Consider the following 20,142-nt stretch of genomic DNA (forward strand, 5'->3'; position numbering starts at 1 on the left):
TAATGTGTCATGATTTCAAATGGATAGTAAAAATGCAATTTTAGTGGCTACCATTTTGTTTTTAGTCTGGTATGTGGATTCAGCATGGCACAGATGGGAAAATGTTGATGGGAAAAATAAATGGGAGGGAACAGAGACATTGTGCACTTAGGGCTTTATGGAGTGCCCTTTCATTTAAAATTGCTTTTCAACCACTTGTGGGCAACTTAGTTATTCCACTAAATGTGAAATCCTATTGCACAGTATTTATAATGGGAAGTCATGGCATTATCGTAGATTTTTAGGCTATTTATTATTTTGACCTTTATTGTGTTTGAATTTATGACCTCTATACTGGTTTTAAAATTTTTTTAATGTTAGGGTGTTGACAGAAAAGAAATTCCTTCCTATGCTACTAGGGAGTGGTGCAAAACACATTTATGTCTCCATAACTTTTTTCCTGAACTTCCTTATAGATAAACAAAGAAGCTGTGGGATCATGAGATAGATGGGTGGGGGTATTTTAGTACCTCTTCTAATGTAATTGAAATGAAAAGCTTTGTTCAATTCTCATCATTGCTCTCCTTTCTTTTTCTTCTTCTGTTTTGTAAAGCTATTATCTCTTTGAAGTAAAGAGCCTGTGAAATTTGATATTTCATCAGCAGTTGTCAGTCAGATTAATTTCATTCCCTAGTATGGATTACAAATAGGCAGTCTTTTTGGAAAGTAGTCTTGGCAATATAGACAAGGAAAGCAATAAAAATAATCGTATCATTCAATAATCCAGTTATTGGGGATGTCCTAAATGTTTTCATAAAAGGAAAAGGAAAAGGCATATTTGTCAGCAAATGTAATGGCAAAGAACTAGACATTTTATTTTATTTTTGTCTGGCAATGAGGGTTTAGTGACTAGCCCAGGATCACACTGCTAGTAAGTGTTAAATGTCTGAGGTCAGATTTGGACTCAGGTCCTCCTGAATCCAGGGCTGGTACTTTATCCACCTAGCTGCCCCAATGGCAAAGAATTAGAAACAACTCAGGTGTCTAATAGGAGAATAGCTGTATCAACTATTAGTATATTTATGCAATGGGATACTATAGTGCAATTCAAAATATGATGCAATTCAAATATGTTGAGCATAAATTTTGAAGGACTTTTATGAAATAATACGCAAGCTCTAGAGACAAGAAGAACATGTATTGTGATTACAAATGTGATAAAGAAAACCTTTTTATACAAATATAGAGAGTAATAGACAAGAGAGAATAGATAGGCACACAAAAGGAATGAATAAGCTCTTATAGACGTTTGATATTTGGAATCTATTTAAAATGTAGTTATAAACATGGAGTTTTGTTAAGTGTACTGTTTTCCTTGGGGTGTGGGGAGGCAGAAGGGGAGGGTGAAAATTAGCTCTGTGTTGAGTTCTTTCAGTGAAGAACTTCTGTCAAAGCCTTTCAACACCATTTCTGCAATTAACAGTCTTAGAGAGTTGCTTGGGGACTTTGAGAGATTGACTGACTTCCCCACAGTCCCTCAGGCAGTTGAAGGTGCAATTTAAATTTCCCTCTCCCTCTCCCTCATTGCTTGATTGATTCTTGAGTGACTCTGTCCTGGCCAGTTCCCTATCTGGACCATTACACTCATTAATTAGTTAATTAAGAGAGTATAAGTGGGTAAGCTTTATACACCTAAGATAGCCTTGTGCCAGTGCTTAACACAATGCCTGTCACATAGTAGGTTCTTCTTTTTTTTTTAAATGAGGCAATTGGGGTTAAGTGACTTGCCCAGGGTCACACAGCTAGTAAGTGTAAAGTGTCTGAGGCCAGATTTGAACTCAGGTACTCCTGACTCCAGGGTTGGTGCTCTATCCACTGCACCACCTAGCTGCCCCTTACATACTAGATTCTTAATAAATGGTTATTGACTGACTGGGGTGAAATATAGACAAAATTATTTTTAAAAAGATTCTTAAAAGTCTCAGAATTTTAGGATTTAAAGAAAACTTAAAAGATCACTAGACCAGTCCTTATTTTATAGATCATAAAGTTGAGGCCCAGAAGTTACCCAAGGTCATATGTGTGTAAGTAGTGATAGAACCAGTATCCCATCTATATTACCACAGTTTTTCCTGTTTGATATAATGGTATTGAGGATAGAAGGGAAGGTATGGGTCCTTGAGATATTTGAGGATAGCTTTTAATAGAACTTTACAACAAGTTGTGGAAGGTGAGAGAAAAAAAATAAGGTTCGAAGTGCACAATAAGTACTTAATATATGTTTCTTTTGAAACTGCAGTTGATCTCATGGCCTGAAATGGGAAAGTTGAGTGAATCAGCATAGTCTTATTCATCCATTTTAAGAATGAAATCTGGAAAACCTCCCAAAAGGTAGAAAAGGGGAAGATAATTTTTAATAAAATTATATGGGGAACTCATTGATGAATTCTGCTTTTAAAAGAACAAATGATGGAATCTACAAAATACAGTTGAACATGTTAAGATATAGAGCTGAGAGGAACCCTAGACATCATCTGGTCTAACCTCATCTTTTATAGAAGAAGAAAAAGAGGACTGGAATTTTTGTGACTATCCTCTAATACAAAATCCAGTGTTCTTTTCCATTAAACAAAAATGAAAGTGGTGCCCTTTGGTATAAAAAAGTATCAGGAAGGCTTACATTTATTGTGAGATTTGCAGAAAATCCTAAGGACAAGAGAAAGGACTTTGTAAAGTTAAGTTGGTAAGGAATTTCACCATTAGTCACACTAATGTTGTATTGGTAGAACTGTGAATTGGTCCAACCATTCTGGAAAGCAGTTTGGAATAATTCAAAGAAAATAACTGATAAGTCCATACCTTTTGACTTAGAGATGCCGATGCTAGGTAGGACAATGATAACAAGGTAGTGCCTACTTCCACATTTTTTGCAGTTGAAAAGAACTAGAAACAGAGTAGATAGCCAGTTGGGTAATGACTAAACAAATTGTGGTATGTAAATGTAATAGGATATCACTGAATTGTAAGAAACAATAGATAAGATGGATACAGAAAAGCATGGGATGATTCCAAAGGAAAACAATTTTACATGACTATAGAAATTAGATGTTAAGAACAACAGGAACCAAAGAATAGAAAACTGAATGCTGAGAAATTATATTGACCAAAGAAATCTGAGAAAGCATTTTCCTCCATTTTTTGCAGAGTTATGGAACACTAAATATAACTTCAGACTTTTTTGAGGTGCTTGTAAGTTTTACCTAGCTAGATTTAATTTAATTTCATTTTTTTCTCCTTCTTTCCTTCCTTCCTTCCTTCCTTCCTTCCTTCCTTCCTTCCTTCCTTCCTTCCTTCCTTCCTTCCTTCCTTCCTTCCTTCCTTCCTTCCTTCCTTCCTCTCTCTCCCTTCCTTCCTCTCTCTCCCTTCCTTCCTCTCTCTCCCTTCCTCCCTCCCTCCCTTTCTTTCATTGTTTAAGGGTTGGGTTTCTGATGTGGGGAGAATTTGTTGGGAAATATAAAGACAACAGATGTCAATTTTTTTTTTTTAAAGCTACACGATTAAGGTGCTATCATTGATCTTTGCGGGGGATAGGATGATAATAAATGACAGATTTTGCTTGTGTTCTTCATCAGGGAGAATGATACTTAAATTGGAATGGATGGACCAAAGTGGACAAAAAAGGATATTTGAGAATCAGTTTGGTAGAGTAGAAAGTGTGCTGAATTTGGCAGCAAAGGCCTTGAGTTAGAATCCTGGTCCTGACAGTTGCTGCCTATGTGTCTTTGGGCCCAGTTACTAAGCTCTCGGAGCTTCTTGGATCTAACTCATCTTGAAAATGAGAGTGTTAGACTTGACCTTTGAGGTCACTTTTAGGTATGGAGCTATAACTCTATGAACTAATACAGTTATTAAAAAGGGAAATAAGTGAGAAGATAAGAAAACACCTAGTTGCTATTAGTAACTCTAGGTCCCCTAGGATGGAAGGAGTACATTGAAGGTTGCTGAGAAACTGGCAGATGTATTTCTTTAACCATTATTGGTGATCTTTGAGTTATTGTAAAGATTATCCTCTTTGGTTCTAGAGACCAAAGAGTTAGAGTCAATTGACAGAAGTTATAGGGAGGAAAATTTTAGCTCAGCATAAGGAAATACTTTCTAACAAATAGGAATAAAGAAAGATCTGTGATTTAAATAATTAAGATAAAGTACCATCATTCAAGCCTGGGAAGATGCCTTGGAAAATGGTCTTTATGAATTGCTAATGTTTGAATTCATAGTAATGAGCCTTTTCTGAGCTGAACTAGGCTAGGCAGGTTATCAGAGGAAATATACTCCAGGCCTTTTCTCCAAGAATTTGTGAGAACTTTGTCCTCTGCTTGGTCTTGACTCCATAGAATCATGCCTCCCCCAGGATAAGCTCATCACTTAAAATTTCAGCTTCTTGGAGATTGCTTCAGCTTTGGCAATCAATGCTTTTTCAGTATTCTCAGTTATCTCTCCTCTGATTAGAGGGTTGGAGGGCATTTTATGTCAGACTCTTCGTGACCCCATTTGGGATTTGCTTGCCAAAGATACTGGAATGGTGTGCTGCTTCCTTCTCCAGTTCATTTTACAGATGAGAAACTGAGGCAAACAGGGTTAAGTATTTGAGAATGTATTTGAACTCAGTAAGGTGAATCTTCCTGATTCCCAGTCCACTGTTCTAACTACTGACGCACCCAGATGGCTTATTATTATTATTATTATTTATTATTATTATTTAACAAACATTCCCAAACTCCTGGTATATTTCAACTTAGAAAACTCTGCCATAGAGTTTGTAGTAATCTGAGGTAGAGAATTTAGCTATTTTGCCAGTTTTTAATATCATTTGGATTAGGAAACATTGAGATAAAACACTGTTTTCCATCCTTTTAGAAGAAGGAAACTTTACTGATTTTTAATTTTGTAGCAACCTCCCCACACCATCATTCAATACCAACTTTTCCAGTCTTCCTCTACTTTCTTCCACTCCATGCCTTGGATGGCCCCACCAGAATGATCTAATTGATGTCTCTAGAACACAGTAACATCTAGCGGTCTTGGCACTGGCTGTTCCAGGTCTTCAATGCTCTTCCTCCTCACCTCAGCTTCTCCCATCCTGACTTCTTTTAAGGCTGGGCTAGGTGGTGCCCTAGTGCATAGAGTGCCAGGCCTGGAGTCAGGAACTCTCATCATCCTAAGTTTAAATCTGGCCTCAGACACATACTAGCTGTGTGATCCTGTAAAAGTCACTTAACCTTGTTTTCCTTAGTTTCCTCATCTGTAAAATTGAGCTGGAGAAGGAAATGGCAAACTACTCCAGTATCTTTGCCCAGAAAACCTCCAATGGGGTCATGGAAGAGTTGGACACAGCTGAAAACAACTGAACAATAAATTTGTTTATATATTGTCTTCTCTATTAATATGTAAGCTCCTTGTGGGCAGGGACTGTTTTTATGTTTTTTACTTTCTTTGCATCCCCAGCAGTTAGCACAGAATAGTGCATTTATAAAGCACTTAATAAATGATCATTGATTGATTAAAGATGTTGAAATCTGTATTTTTACCTGATGTTCAGAGCTCTTCTTAAAATCATTAATAATTTCAAATACATTTTTGAGTATCAATTAAGACTTTTATTTTCATCTGCTGTAATGATGATGATTGGTCTATATTGTTGATTGTATCTGAACTGCTTATTTTATATACTAATTGTATTGTATCAATTATCTGTTGCTTAGCTCAGTGCCTGGCATATGGCAGGCAGCTAATAAACATTAATTGGATTGAATTATGTGAATAGCTACAGCAGCCCTGTAATTTAGGTATCTTTTCTTATATCCTGAACCCTGAATTTGGGAAGGTTGGTAAAAATCATCACTTGAGTTAGCTTCTCTGGAATTCAGTGGTTATGATTATTGTCAACTAATAATTGTAATTCACTAAATCTCAAAAAAGGGAGGTTTGGGGGCAGCTAAATGGCGCAGTGGTAAAGCACCGGCCCTGGATTCAGGAGTACCTGAGTTCAAATCCAGCTTCAGACACTTGACACTTACTAGCTGTGTGACCCTGGGCAAGTCACTTAACCTTCATTGCCCTGCAAAACAAAAAACAAAAACAAAAAAGGGAGGTTTTGGTGCATCATGATGTATGTCCTCATTTTGGCTTATGTTTTCTGCTTTACTGCCCTGTTTGCCCCCTTGCAAAAGTGGTGAATATATTTTAAATTACATTTATGGCACTAATAGGGAATTCCATTCTTTGATTGGGAAACTGTAGAGGACTTAAGCAGAAGAAAGTAGGACTTTGAAAATCACAGTTAATGATAAACAAAAGCAGTGGTTTTTAAATAAAATTAAGAATTCTAGCTCAAAGTGTTTTGATTCTTTTCTCCTAGATCCCTTAAGGAACAGAAACACTATTTTTAAGATGGGCATTGCAACATCAGCATGCGCTGTAAGTTTGTAAATGTAAAAAAAAATTACAATTGTATGTTTTATGATGTAAAGACAATTTGTAAGCATTATATAGCACAGTGTATATTTTCAGTAAATTGATGTATAATAAAATTGCTCTACCCCACTCTAGTTTTTGAAAAAAAGTCTTTCCAGTCTAATCCAAGCTGTCTAAGGTAGTTGAACTTTGAGTCAGTAATATCGAGCAAGAATCACAAGGGCTGCAATTTTTTTCATTAAGCTAAATTTGGAAAAGTGCGCTACTTAGTGGCTATAGTTAGGTATTGCCACTGACTTTTAGACATTTCAAACTCAATCATTGTAGATGGGGAAATAGGGATATTTGGTTAATGATCCACTTGAAAAATGTTACATTCTATGGACAATGCTGCTGAATGTTTAGATGCAAATTCAAAAGCAAGAAACATTGTTCCTACCAGTACCGTAATTGTACTTTATGCCATTTTAATGGATTTATAGATTCTCATAATTTTATAGTTGGAAAGGACTATAAATGAAATGCAGTTTAGCTTTCTAAGTTTGCAAATGAGAAAGCTGAGTTACAGTAAGTTTAAATTATTTTTGTTTAAAATATTTCCTCAATATTAAAAAAAACTTTATTTCCTAATGATTTCTCCTTCCCTCTATCCACATACCACCTTACATTGTAACTAATAAATATGGCTAAGTAAAAGAAAGACATTGTCCATATCTGAAAATCTATGCCTCATTTTGCATCTGTGTTCTAGCACTTATGTCTTGAGAAATGGGAACCATGCTTCAGTAGACCCCTTGTAGTCATCATTGGTCACATCATTAATCAATATTCTGAGGTATTTCAGTGCTGTTTTTCACTTCATTATTGTGATCATCATGTAAATTGTTCTGGTTCTGTGTATTTTACATCGTCAGCAGTTCATCCAAGTATTCCAAAATTTCTTAGCATTTCCTTATATCCATCATTTCTTAATGTTGTAATGATATTGCATTACATACACAACAGTAAAGAAGAACACTATGTATACACCATACTTTAACAATTTCCCAATTAATGGGTACCCAATTTTTCATCTCTTTACCATTGCTGTCATAAACATTTTAGGAGTGTGCTATGTAAGTGCTGGTAAGGTGGTGTGCAGCTGGTCCAGTGCATTGACTTAATTACTATAATTGCAAAATGTTTTCTAGAACAGTTGAATCAGTTCACCGCTGCAGTAACAGGACATAAGTATGCCCACAGCCCTATCAACATTCATCTTTTTTGTCTTGTGTTTAAGTGATGTTCTCCAGATGACAAAGCTAACTAGTGGTAGAGGCCAAACGCAGAACCTGGTATATTATCTTTTTCTTATACAAGATATAGCTTTTCTCGTCCAGTGGCAAGACAGAAGTTGGGATGACTGGCTATGTCTCTAGAAGAGTGAGGCTGATGACTGTGCAACTCTGCCTCTCTTAAATCCAATTCACATGCAAGTCAAGACATCTTCTGTGATGTCATTGGTCCTCTTTGAAAATGAAGGATGAACAGCAGCAGCAGCAGCAGCAGCAGCAGCAGCAACAACAGCAATATAACTTTTCTCTAAATTGTATGCTTTTGCTTAATGAATGAATATTTTATTATTGGAGTTACAGTACTCATTCATTTCTTTTTTCCTGGCTAATTTCTAACAGCCTACCAATTACAGTAAGTACGAGGTGTTTTGAAATTGGGGGAAATTATGAATATAGAAAATGTCCAAGCATTTAAAAAGTAGGTAATTTGCCCAAAATGTATGTTTGTTTAAAGAACTTATATGTATATGTATGTGCATATTTAATGCAACAAGTATTTAAGAATAAAGAAATAGGCATCATCCTAAAGGGGCATCATGTGAACATTTTTGTTATTTTAGCATGTAAACAGTCATTTATTAAGGAGATAGTATGAGCATAATTAGAGTATGCTTGGAAAAAAGTTGAAAATAGTATCACATATTTGCTAAAATATTTCCATTATTAACAATCAGAAGTTTTCAATAAATAAAGACATAAAAAGAATACTTTCTATAGAACATTTTGTTTGCTTCCTTATCTAAATATCAGGCTTGTGATTTTTTAAAAATTTATTTTTTTTTCACGCTCATGATTTTAGACCACAAAAGACTACTATTACCCAATCTTTCAAATTTATTATTTATCTACTTAACATTTAATTAGTTTACCTGATAAATAGTTGTTAGATTTCTTAATCAAATAACTTTTTAGAATTTTTTCCACAATTTAAAAATATTACCAATATTTTATCAATGAGATACTTGCATTTTACTTCTTAAATATTTGCTTGCAATTTTATTTTTAATATATATCTTGTAAAACAATGAGTTTCAGAAAGTTAAGCTACTTACAGATTTTTTTTTAATGCCAAGCAGTCTTTACTTTCAGGTGATCACCTGTGCATTAAATGGAATATGTGGGGCAGCTAGGTGGTGTAGTGGATAAAGCACCAGTCCTGGATTCAGGAGGATCTGAGTTCAAATCCAGCCTCAGACACTTGACACTTACTAGCTGTGTGACCCTGGGCAAGTCACTTAACCCTCATTGCCCTGCAAAAAAAAAAAAAAAAGTAAACATAAATGGAATATGTTCTTCACAAATGCCTGAATTCTACTTATTGGTCCTGCTCTATCAAGGGAAGCTGAAAAGGTCCTAAATGGCTCTATTAGCAACCTCATCCTAAGCTAATTCTTCTTTAGATGGCAGTATTTTTATAGTGCTTTTTACTTTCTGGTGCTGTACTGATGTTTACAATAATGAAACTCTTGAGAAACTTACATAGAACTAACTGTATACAATTTTATCTCTTTTGAGCAATTTTTGTGTGCCAAGACTGCCTAGGAAGCAGAGGAGATTTATATTATTTAATAGCTAAAGGACACAGAAAAGCTGAACTCTTGGAAAGATGTGGTAAAAAAATATGAAAGTTTTTTAACAGTCGGTTAGGATAACTGAAAGACGCCAGTTTTTGAAGGACCACCCTTTTGGGGAGGAGACCAACGGCATGAACTACGCACGCCAGACTGCCTGCTGCGCACGTCAGACTGCCTGCTAGCACTCCACTTCCGGGGTGCGAGCTTAAAAGGCAAGGAGAGAACGGAAGTGGAGCTTTTTTCCTGCTCTGCTGGTCTCCTGACTGCGCTGCACAGGCTGATGCTGATGAGAGTTTCGACTGTGCCCGGCTTACGGTTAGCAGCAGCACATGGTCTCTCTCTCCCCAAAGGTGGCCTTCTGTTTTGGTGAGTTTTATACCGAATATAGACTAAGCTTAGACTTAAGACAATTTGTATTGTGTTTCTACTTTCCTATCCTTCTAATCAACATCACCTTGTGACTACCATACAATAAAAGCTCTAACTAGAAAACCAGAAGCTTCTTCCATTTACTAGTCTGGGAGATAAATTAAGGGAAAGGTTAAAGAGGGGAGATTTATGATCTAATATCCAATTTTAAATCTCACAAAGAGTTAATATTAAGTAAGAGATAAAAATAATTAAATCTTTGGATGAACTTTCAATCTGCATAAAGAATTGGATTCTTCAGTCTGCAAAAAGGTTTCTGTACCATACTGAATACTGTACGGAAAAAATGTCAAGCTTTTAGATAAAATATAATTGTATTGATTAAATATAATTATAATATATAATTATATATAAAATATAATTGTATTGATGGCTAAAGCTTCTCATTCATTAGTAGGGCAACTGAATTTCCAGCCTATGAAGTAAGAGCTTATTTCTTATCCATGTAAATGGCAGTTTTCATGGATTTCTAGATTGATAGCACCCACAAAAGCTAATGGGTTTCCTAGCATTACTCCCCTAGTCTTCTAGAAGTGGCCCTGGAGGATTTCCTTCTCTACTTCAGTGATGCAAGTGCTGTGGGAACCCAGGCCTGCAGCAGCTTCCTTAGCCTTGAACCGTTTCTCTACAGCTGGGGCTGATGCCTTCTTCAATCTCCAGTTCTTTCATTTGGGGATTACAGAAACCATTTCAGTGGCACTCTTCTGGGGCCACAGCAGCTGCTGGATACCCTCCAAACCACTGGTCTGCCTCCTGGGCCTCACTTGCCTCCGATGTTCCTGTGACTATTAGCTTATTTTTGTGGATTGGTGAAGAGGGGGGGAGGCAGGTTTTGATGTCTGTCAATGAAAGAATGATAGTTGTCTAGATTTTGACATGTCAGCTTTAATATCTTCCTCTTATCCTTCATCCTGGAATGGGGTGTTGAAGGCTCTCGCAGGACCTGCAAAGCTGGAAAGCCTTTGACGCTAAGGATTGTCTCTGGTAGTAGAGGATCAGTTAAGTTGAGAGGTTCATCATCAGAGGTTTAATTTTTTGGAAGGTGGAGGAAGACACAGTAACCCATTTGATTAGAATATAAGCTTCTTTAGGGGAGAAATCTTTCCCTCCCCATATTTCCTAAGTACCCAGTCACAATGGGCACTTAGTATTTGTTGAGTTGATTCAAAATGAATTGAATTAAATCATTTACTATGGCATAAGATGGGTATCATTGGAGGGATGAAGTCTCAGGTCCTTGAAGTGTTGAAGTTCTTAATTTGAAGAAATAAATAGATAATGAATAGTGCTTAACTTAATATTATTTTGAATAATTAGAATGTTTTAGGAGGCAAGAATATAAACAATATCTAATTTATATTTGGTTGTTTTCTAAGGCTGACTGGACATAGTTTCATTTAAATTCTTTTCTGTCATATGATGCAAAAAATACATATTTTACATATTTTTATAAGACTTTAAATTAAAATTATTTCCTATAATACAACAGAAATTTCTTTTGTATTTTATTAACTTAGTCCACCAGAGGGTGCATTTTACTCATCTGTAATGTGAAGAAATTTTATACTATTTGCAATTTGGCTGAGGTGGAGGAGTTTCATAGAGCAGCAGTTCTCAGACTTTTTGGTCTCAGGACCCTTTTATAATTTTAAAAATTATTGAAGACCTCTCAAAGAGCTTTTGTTTATGTGATATTCACAGTTTTATAAATAAAAACATCATAGTATTATTATGAAAATAGTTTTGACATCTTAGATCCCCTGAGTCCAAGCACGGGGGTGCTTGGAACACTTTCTGAGAACTAGAATTCACCTGAGAAATTCTTTCAATCATAATTAGCTCTTGATCATCCATGATGGACGGTTTGTATTCTAACTACCATTATTTTAACAAAATCCTGCTCTTCTTAGTGGCAGACATTATTTTTTCCCCTTTGTTTAAGTAATTTAGATTTTAAAATGAATGTTATCACTTTTATTTACCTTTTATTTGTATTCTATTGGTAGCAAAATTTTTCCCCCTTCTCTTAGCAAAAGCCTCAGTTACCTCAGATCCCAGGACTGGTAGGAGACAGATTGTTTCATAAGCTCAGAAAGAAACAGCTCCATGGACATTTTCATACAGGATGGTTGTATCAACATCTCCCTAAGAGGTAATGTTGTTCTTTTGGGAAACATGGAAGAATAGAGTAATGGGCAAGATGAGGAAGTGTTTGAGTTCCCTTGAATTAGGTCTCCTGAGTGTATGACTTCATTATTTTGTTGAAGTGCTATGAATTGCCAGAATATGAGTCATATTTGAACATATGTGTGTGCATATAAAATATACATACACACATGTATATGTAGATGTGTACATAAAGCTATATTTCATAGACACAGGAATATTTTTAAATTGTGCTTAAAATTTTTCTAATTTACTATTTTCCTCTATTTGTGTGGATAATCTAGAATTGACTGCAATAATTTAATCATGTGTTTTTCAAGGTCACTTCACTGTCTCATTAGGTAAAAAGAAATCTGTCTGAATTGTTCTTTTTATTTTGATGAGATTAAAAACAAAAGCTATGCCTGACACCAGACTACATGAACTGTATGAACCATTTTAAAGAATTTTAATGAAAAAACTCATTTTAGTATGCTGATTTTGCAGTAAGAACAGTGTATCGGGGGCAGCTAGGTGGCTTAGTGAATAAAGCACCAGCCCTGGATTCGGGAGGACCTGAGTTCAAATCCGGCTTCAGACACTTGATACTTACTAGCTGTGTGATCCTGTGCAAGCCACTTAACCCTTATTGTCCCGCAAAACCCCCCCCAAAACAAAAAAAACCCCAAAAAACCCACAGCATATCACATACTGAAAAAGGTAAGTGATACATTAAAAAAAAAAGTACATTATTTATACTTTGGTGCAGTTTTATACTTTAAAAATATCAATAAGTCATGAAATTCAATACTTGTTTGATTTGTAGACCCCCTTCCCCCTTTTAAACTAGGTGAGCCTCTTAATGTCAGGGACTTTTTTTTTTTTTTTGCATTTTATGATCCCCTGACTGCAACTCAGTGTCTGTTAGGTGTTTCATGAATACTTATTAACTTGAATTTCTGAGGACACACACTATCTTAACTAAATTTTGTGTCTCTGTACACAGATGCTTAACAAAAGTTTGAGGGATGTTGTGCAATGTTAAATCATGATCAATCCAATCATACTTTATACAGCTTGGCATATGAGATTTTATGTCTCAAGTTGGGTGAACCATGGGTTTCTGAAATTCCCTCATAAAGATGTATTGATAACAAGTGCTAGAGGACAAGAAAAAGGCAGTGTATCTTAGAGGGCAATTCTGAGGTTGTTTTGCTATGGAAATCGTCTAGTAAAGTGTATAAGGAAAAGCTTTTATCTGTTTCCTTGGTGCAGAATATTAGGCCTTAGCTCCCTGAAGAGGAACTTGCTGTAGGTCTCTCGTGCTCTGGGTTCAAGAAAAAAGTCCTACAATACCTCAGGACAGAATTACTTTAGATTTTATGGCAGTGCCTAGAAAAATAACCAGAGATAACCAGAATAATCACTCCATCCAGAAATACATAGTGGGGGGTAGCTAGGTGGTACGGTGGATAAAGCAATGACCCTGTAGTCAGGAGGACCTGAGTTCAAATCTGATCTCAGACACTTGGCACTTACTAGCTGTGTGACCCTTGGGCAAGTCACTTAACCCTCATTGCGCCGTCCCGCCCCCCCCCCCCCCCAAAAAAAAAAAAAGGTCTGGCAGAAATACATAATGCATTACCTGTGTTGTGCTTAGTGTTAGGGGGAGGGGGATAAGCATTTATATAAGCACTTACTATGTGTCAGGTACTGTACTAAGCACTTTACAACTATTATTTAATCCTCACTGTGATCCTGTGAGTTAGGTCTTCTCATTTTACAGTTGAGGAAACTCAGACAAACAGATTATGTAATTTGCCCAGGGTCACACAGCTAGTTAGTGTCTGAGTTCACATTTGAACTCTGCTGTTCTTGACTCCAGGTCTGGAGCTCTATCCTCTGTGCTACCTGGCTATCCTTATGGGGATACAGAAATGTAAGGGTATGGCACCTGTTCTTAAAGAGCTTTTAGAAACTGAGGATTTAGAGATAGAAGGTACCTTAGAAATTATCAAGCATTCCCTTCATTTTGCAGATGAGAGAACTGGGGCTTAGACTAGTTAAGTGACTTATCCAAGGCCACAGAGCCAGTTAAGTGCCAGATCCTAGATTCAAGATCCTTCCTTTCCATGCTTATCCTACTTAGAGTTTGCTGAGGAGATGAGGTATATATACATAACAGGGTAACTAGCAGCATAAAGTAACTTATGTGATAGGTATCTAAGTAAGTGACAATAATAAAGGAATCCTTGAGGCTGGGGTAGACCAATAGTGCTTTTTCAGAAAGAAGGTGGGACTTAAATGGGATTTTGAAGAATGACAAGGCTTCTGATAGGTTAGATTGGGGCTGGAGGGTGGGGCTTAGAAGGATAAGGCTTTTAATAGGCTAGAGTGGGGCTGGAGCACAGCATTCTAGACAAGGGGACTGGCACGTGCTGTGCCTGGAATGTAGAAAACTACAGGTCTGCATAAAATTTATGCCATTAACTGTAATGAGGACCGTGTGACAAAATGGAAATTTCTTTGGAGTGTAGTGGGAGAAGAAGTTGGAAGGATATGGGATATTAGAGATGTAGGGCATCTTTGAAGCCATCTAATCTTATTTTCTTCCCCATGTAGGAATCCTTTTCAGTATTCTGAACCCTTGATCAGCCTCTGCTTGAATAAATCCATTTACAAGGAACTCTTTGCTTCACCAGAAAGCCTGTTTCATAGTTGGAAAATTTTCATTTTGAGAAAATGTGGCTTTATATTAAGCCAAACTATACTCCCTATAACTTCAGATTTTGGCCTAATTCTGCCCCATGGAACCGCACAGAACATATTACTCTGTATTTCCATGTGCAGTCCTTATCTATATAAAAGGAAGCTTGGGCCAGCTTGGGGGAGGCCTTCACTGCCAGGACAGGGAGTTCAGACTTTATCACACAGGCTTTAAAGGGAGCTACTTGATGTTTTTAAACAAGGGGAGTAAGTGGCATGCTGAAAGGGGTGTCTAGAAAGTGGATTTTAGGGAGGTCTATACGATAGAATGGAGGAAGAAAAAGAATATATAGGAAAATGATTGCAACAGTCCAGGTGTTTAACACTTCTAAAAACATCTGAGTGTCAAGTGTGATGCCTATCACTGCAACAGTAGAGGGTTTAGCCCCATTATTAGGTAGGACAGGATAAGCGAATTCTTTGGCTTACTCTGTTTCCTGATTCTCAATTATCACAGAATCCAACTGTATACCATAAGGTTACTTGGTATGGCAGCACATGAGCCCTCTATGTGAATGGCTTTCCCTACAGGGAGAGTAAGTAGCTAGTACGGCCCCCCTCACCCCCTCCCAAGGAATGCACACAAAACTGTCCAAGAAATAGGAAGGAAACCCTAGAGCATAGCCACAACTCAGTTGTGAGAAACTTCTTGGAGCCTTACCTGGTAATTTTCTTTCATGCTGTCTTACACTGGGAGTCTCCCAAAAGACCTGGCAAGTTTGACAATTGTGTACCAGTGTGGTCCTAGAACTCTCAAAATTCTCTGGTGTACAGCTTTGGGTGTGTTTCTCAGTTTGGATGACTCAGTATCCAAAAAAGGGAAAATCAGAAGCAGGAGCTATTGTGTAAAAGATGATGAGTTCAGTTTTGGCTAGGTTGGGTTGGAGGTGATGGTGGCTCCAGACTAGTCTTCTCCATTCCATATTTCTCCTGTCCCTGCACCTTCCAAACCCTCTGTCATAATTACTCCTGTAAGGTTTAAAGCTATATAGAACTTAACTAAGAATGGCCTGTGCCAGGAGCTTAGGTCAGGAAAATTACAGAGTATGATTGTAGATACAGGACTGGGCAGAGAAATGAAAGTAAACTGGAGATTTCGGGAGGTCTTTAGAGCAGGTAGGTGAAGCAACAAGTAGCAGGGAAAGGAAGTTGAAGATGGGTTGTTTTTTTTTAAAATACTTCAGTATGTTCTATTTAGCTCTAACCAGCACGTCATTTCAGTAATCATCCAGGGAAAACATGACGTACATTTAATTGAACTTATCCAAGTCTTGACCAATTTTTAAGACCTTGCACTGATTTTTAGCCACTAAAGAATAGTTTGTTTGGAATAAATCAAAAACACTTCTCTGGATCCCTTGGCAATTGGGGGGATGTTAAAGTGACACAGCTGGTACCTATTATAACCTGGGGATTATTTTTGAGGGAAGTTTATAATTATTGTCGTCTAGGCCGAAGGTGTGCATTGACCTGGTGGTATCCACATAGGAAAGGACTTTCAAGAACAACTGGGGATAGAAACCATTTGTGACTTTTACTAACCAGGCAGGCGAGACTGATCTTTGCATTCCAAATGAGTTTAATGAACGGCAGATGAACCCCTGAATCACAGGAGAGAACAAGCTACCCACAAATACTCTGGAATTCCTTTCCCAGTAACAAACATAACCCTGGGCAAGTTATTTTTAGGGTTTGCATGTTTGGTGTTTTAAAGTTATACTGTGACTTTCCTGTTTCTAAATCGAATGTTTCATCAAAGGAGTTTTTACAATAAGGAAAACAGACCTCTTGACCGAAGAGTTCTTAGAATACTTAAAGTGGGGATGATGTCTGATCAAGTTTTTTCTTTGGTTTCAGAAATTTATTAAAAAGAATGTTTTCCATAGTAGAAAGAAGACTGCTGGACTTGCAGTCAAGGAAGACGAGTTAGAATTCCCTCTTCAGCACTTAATTACAGTATTACTACTGAGCCTCAGTTTCCTCATATGTAAAATGGGGACAATTATACCTATAGTAGCTACCTCTGGAAAAAGTGGAAAAGTGGAGAGAGAGAGCTTTCTTTCTGGTAAGGGAGACCTCATGGGGTCAAGTCTTGCCTCTAACATGTACACATGTGTGACATGGTATAAGTCACTTAACTTCTCAGGGCCCCAGGCAACACTGAGGCTCTAGAAAGTAGTTAACACACATTGGTAGAGAAAGTTCTTCAACTGGAATTCCTTACAATGATTAAATCACAGCCTTAGGAAAAAAATATCCCTAAATACTCAAGACTTATCTCCTAAAATTCTTGTGAGAGTCAAGGCTAGGGCAGAGATGAAAATTAGATCTATGATTTCACTGACATAGGGGACTCTTGGATGAGGAAACTCCTTCTTTCTACTAATGCAAGATCAAATGATATGGTAGATATGTGTGTATATATATACATATATACGTATGTTTGCTATTTATATTTCATATTATGATCTTTATAACACTGTTCTATAGATGATTGTGGGAATGGGGTGTGAACAAAAATGAAGACATTTCTGGATGTGCATTATAAATGAAAGGCTTTGGAATTGTCAAATATCTGTAAGTACTTAGTAAAATATTCTCTGCTATAAAATTGAAGAAGCAATATTTTGGGGAAAATGTGGTGATTTTTTATAGGATGCAATTATATAAGTATGTGAGGGAGCTTAATTTTATTGTATGTGAACCCCAGAGGAAAATCTCCAGCCGAAAGGAACATATATTAAAACAAAACAAAATGAAACCTATAGGCCTGTGGCCTTTGTAGAAGTGTCCTATCTATGACTATATATATTTTTTCAGCTGGTTAAATTTTGTAGAGATTTTATGGATTAAAATTCTCCCTTTAAATCAACTTCAGGCTTTTGCCAAGATTTTTGAATAAGCATTCCTTAGGCAACTTGACTTTTGCCCTCCCTTAAGGTTCCATTATTTTGAATCATTCTTTTGGGTATCACCAGATAATAGACAATAGACTTATTAGGAAAAATGAATAACTATAGGAGGAATTGGATTAGATCGTTTCTAAGATCTGTTCTAACTCTCTCGGACTGTTCAACAATTTAATGAGCTAATTAGCTTAAAATGAGCTAGGAGTGCTTAACAAATGTCTGGGAATAGTATATTCCTTTTGTTTAGAAAGTTATATTTGGGGGCAGCTAGGTGGCGCAGTGGATAGAGCACTGGCCCTGGAGTCAGGAGGACCTGAGTTCAAATCTGATCTCAGACACTTAACACTTACTAGCTGTGTGACCCTGGGCAAGTCACTTAACCCCAATTGCCTCACTAAAAAAGAAAAAGAAAAAAAAAGAAAAAAGAAAAAGAAAGTTATATTTGAAGAAGGGACTTTAAATTGATAGTTTTTCTCAACTCACATATTACAAAATCTGTGAAGACATACTCCTCCAGGTCAAGATATACAAATGACAGAGGTTTTCTAGCTATTTTGGATGATAAACAAGTGAGACTAGAGAAACATCAGGATGTTAGTAAATTGTGAGGCCAGCTGTGACATCTAAGCATTGGCGCAAACAAAGGAGTTCGTTTGGAAAGAGGAAAAAAAAATTTTACTTTCTGTAAACTTCAGCTGGAAGGAACAAAAGAATTCTGAAAACATAACCTATGTTTGATGGGGGAAGCATATTCTCTAGAGACAAACCGTTTCATGCAAAGCCACAAATCTGTACACACTGTCTTTCCATTCTTCATTGAAGATAGAATTTGCCTTCCAAGCTGCTGTGCTCTGGTCTAGCCTCCAGCTCTGAACTTCTGCCCTCTGTTTAATACACAACACTCTGATAGAAGTCAATTCATTAAACATTTATTAAGGGCATCATGTTAGGGGCTGAGGATACAGAAATGAGGACAACATAGTTTTTGCCCTTAAGGAGTTTGGAATCTGATTGGAGGGGGAGGGGAAGGAAAGGAAGGGCATATATCTTAATCACATTCACACAAATAAGTATGATATTACTTAGGGTGAATTAGGGGAAAAGTAAAGATCCATACCGAGTGCCATAAGAAAACTCGAGGAAGAAGAGAACACTTTGAGTTGGGATCAGGGAAAGCTTTGGGAATAGAGGTGGCACTGACTGGAATACCTCGAATACCTCGAAGGTGGAGGAGAAGCATCAGCGCGTAGTAGAGTGAAGAGGGTATTTTCCATTTGTTCTGGGCATAGGGGATGGATAAACATGCGTATATATAATGGTGAGAGACTTGTTTGGGGAACAGCTAGTAATTCAGTTGGGGCAGAAACAGTGCAGAAAGAGGAACAGTTTGAAATAAGTGTGGAAGGGAAAAATGGAGCCTGACTGTGGAGCATCTTAAATATCAGGCTAAGGAGTTTTTAGTTCATCCATTGGGCCGTAGCTGTTTGTGTGTATGTTTGTTTTGTTTTATTTTGTTTAAGGGTAACATGGTCATACTTATGCCTGTAGAGGATTATTTCTGCCCACGTGTAAAGGCAATAGATTAAAGAGGCTAGGGTCAGGCAAGCTATTACAGTAGTAGCTATTGCAGCAAGAGTTGGGGTGGGGGGAGAGCCTGAATTAGGATATATAGATGATGTCCATATCTGTGTCTCTATACCTAGTCTCTTCCCCTGGAGCTCTAGTCTCTTGTTTTGAACTTGCCTGATAGGTATTGATGCTTGGATGTTTCGACGGCATCTTAAATTTATTGTCCTATTAAGTTAAACACACAAACAGCTACAAACTCTCTTGTTCAGAGAGTTCTGTTGGCTTCTTCAAGCATGTAGCCCAAAGATGACGGAGAACCTCTCAAAGGTTTGTGAAATCTGACGTAATTCTAGTGATTCACGTGAGAATGACTGCTACTATGAGAAAGAATATGGAAAAGATTGTTAAAGATTATGAAATGCCCAGTTAGAAACTGAAGAATTAGAAGGAACAGGTGATATTTTCTTTGGTACTACTCATTAAGGACAGGGGCTTCTGAAGAGAGGGTTTGAGAAGTAAACAGCTGGTGAAGAGGATGTTGTTTGTTGTTGCATGTTGTCTTCTCCATTAGATTGTAAGTTTCTTGAGGACAGGGATTGCCTTTTACCTCTTTTTGTATTGCTAGCACTTAGCACCTTGTCTGATACATACTAGTGTGATCTAATATCCAATTTTAATCTCACACTAGGCACTTAATAACTGTTTATTGATTGTTTGAAAATGGCATTTGAGTTTCTGAGCGATTGATTCCATTCTGGAAATAATAGGTTCTTGGTCCAAGATTGTTGATAATAATAATGACAACAACAGTAATCTAACATTTATTTATGTAGCACTTAAAGGTTTGCAGGGTACTTTCCATATATTCCCATATGATCCTTAAAACAATCCTGTGAACAACAAGGACTGGTAAAAATTGTCTGGATTCTTGTGAAATAAACAAAGGGGCTTTAAACTCAAAAT

At 37.0% G+C, this 20,142-nt stretch overlaps 1 protein-coding gene across 1 annotated transcript in view; it reads left to right on the plus strand.

The window, feature by feature from the left end:
* ARL15 (ADP ribosylation factor like GTPase 15) overlaps window positions 1-20,142 on the plus strand; it is a 501,353-nt gene that overhangs the window by 85,733 nt on the left and 395,478 nt on the right.

Source organism: Dromiciops gliroides, chromosome 1 (genome assembly GCF_019393635.1).
Source record: "Dromiciops gliroides isolate mDroGli1 chromosome 1, mDroGli1.pri, whole genome shotgun sequence".
In the NCBI taxonomy this organism is placed as follows: Eukaryota; Metazoa; Chordata; class Mammalia; order Microbiotheria; family Microbiotheriidae; genus Dromiciops; species Dromiciops gliroides.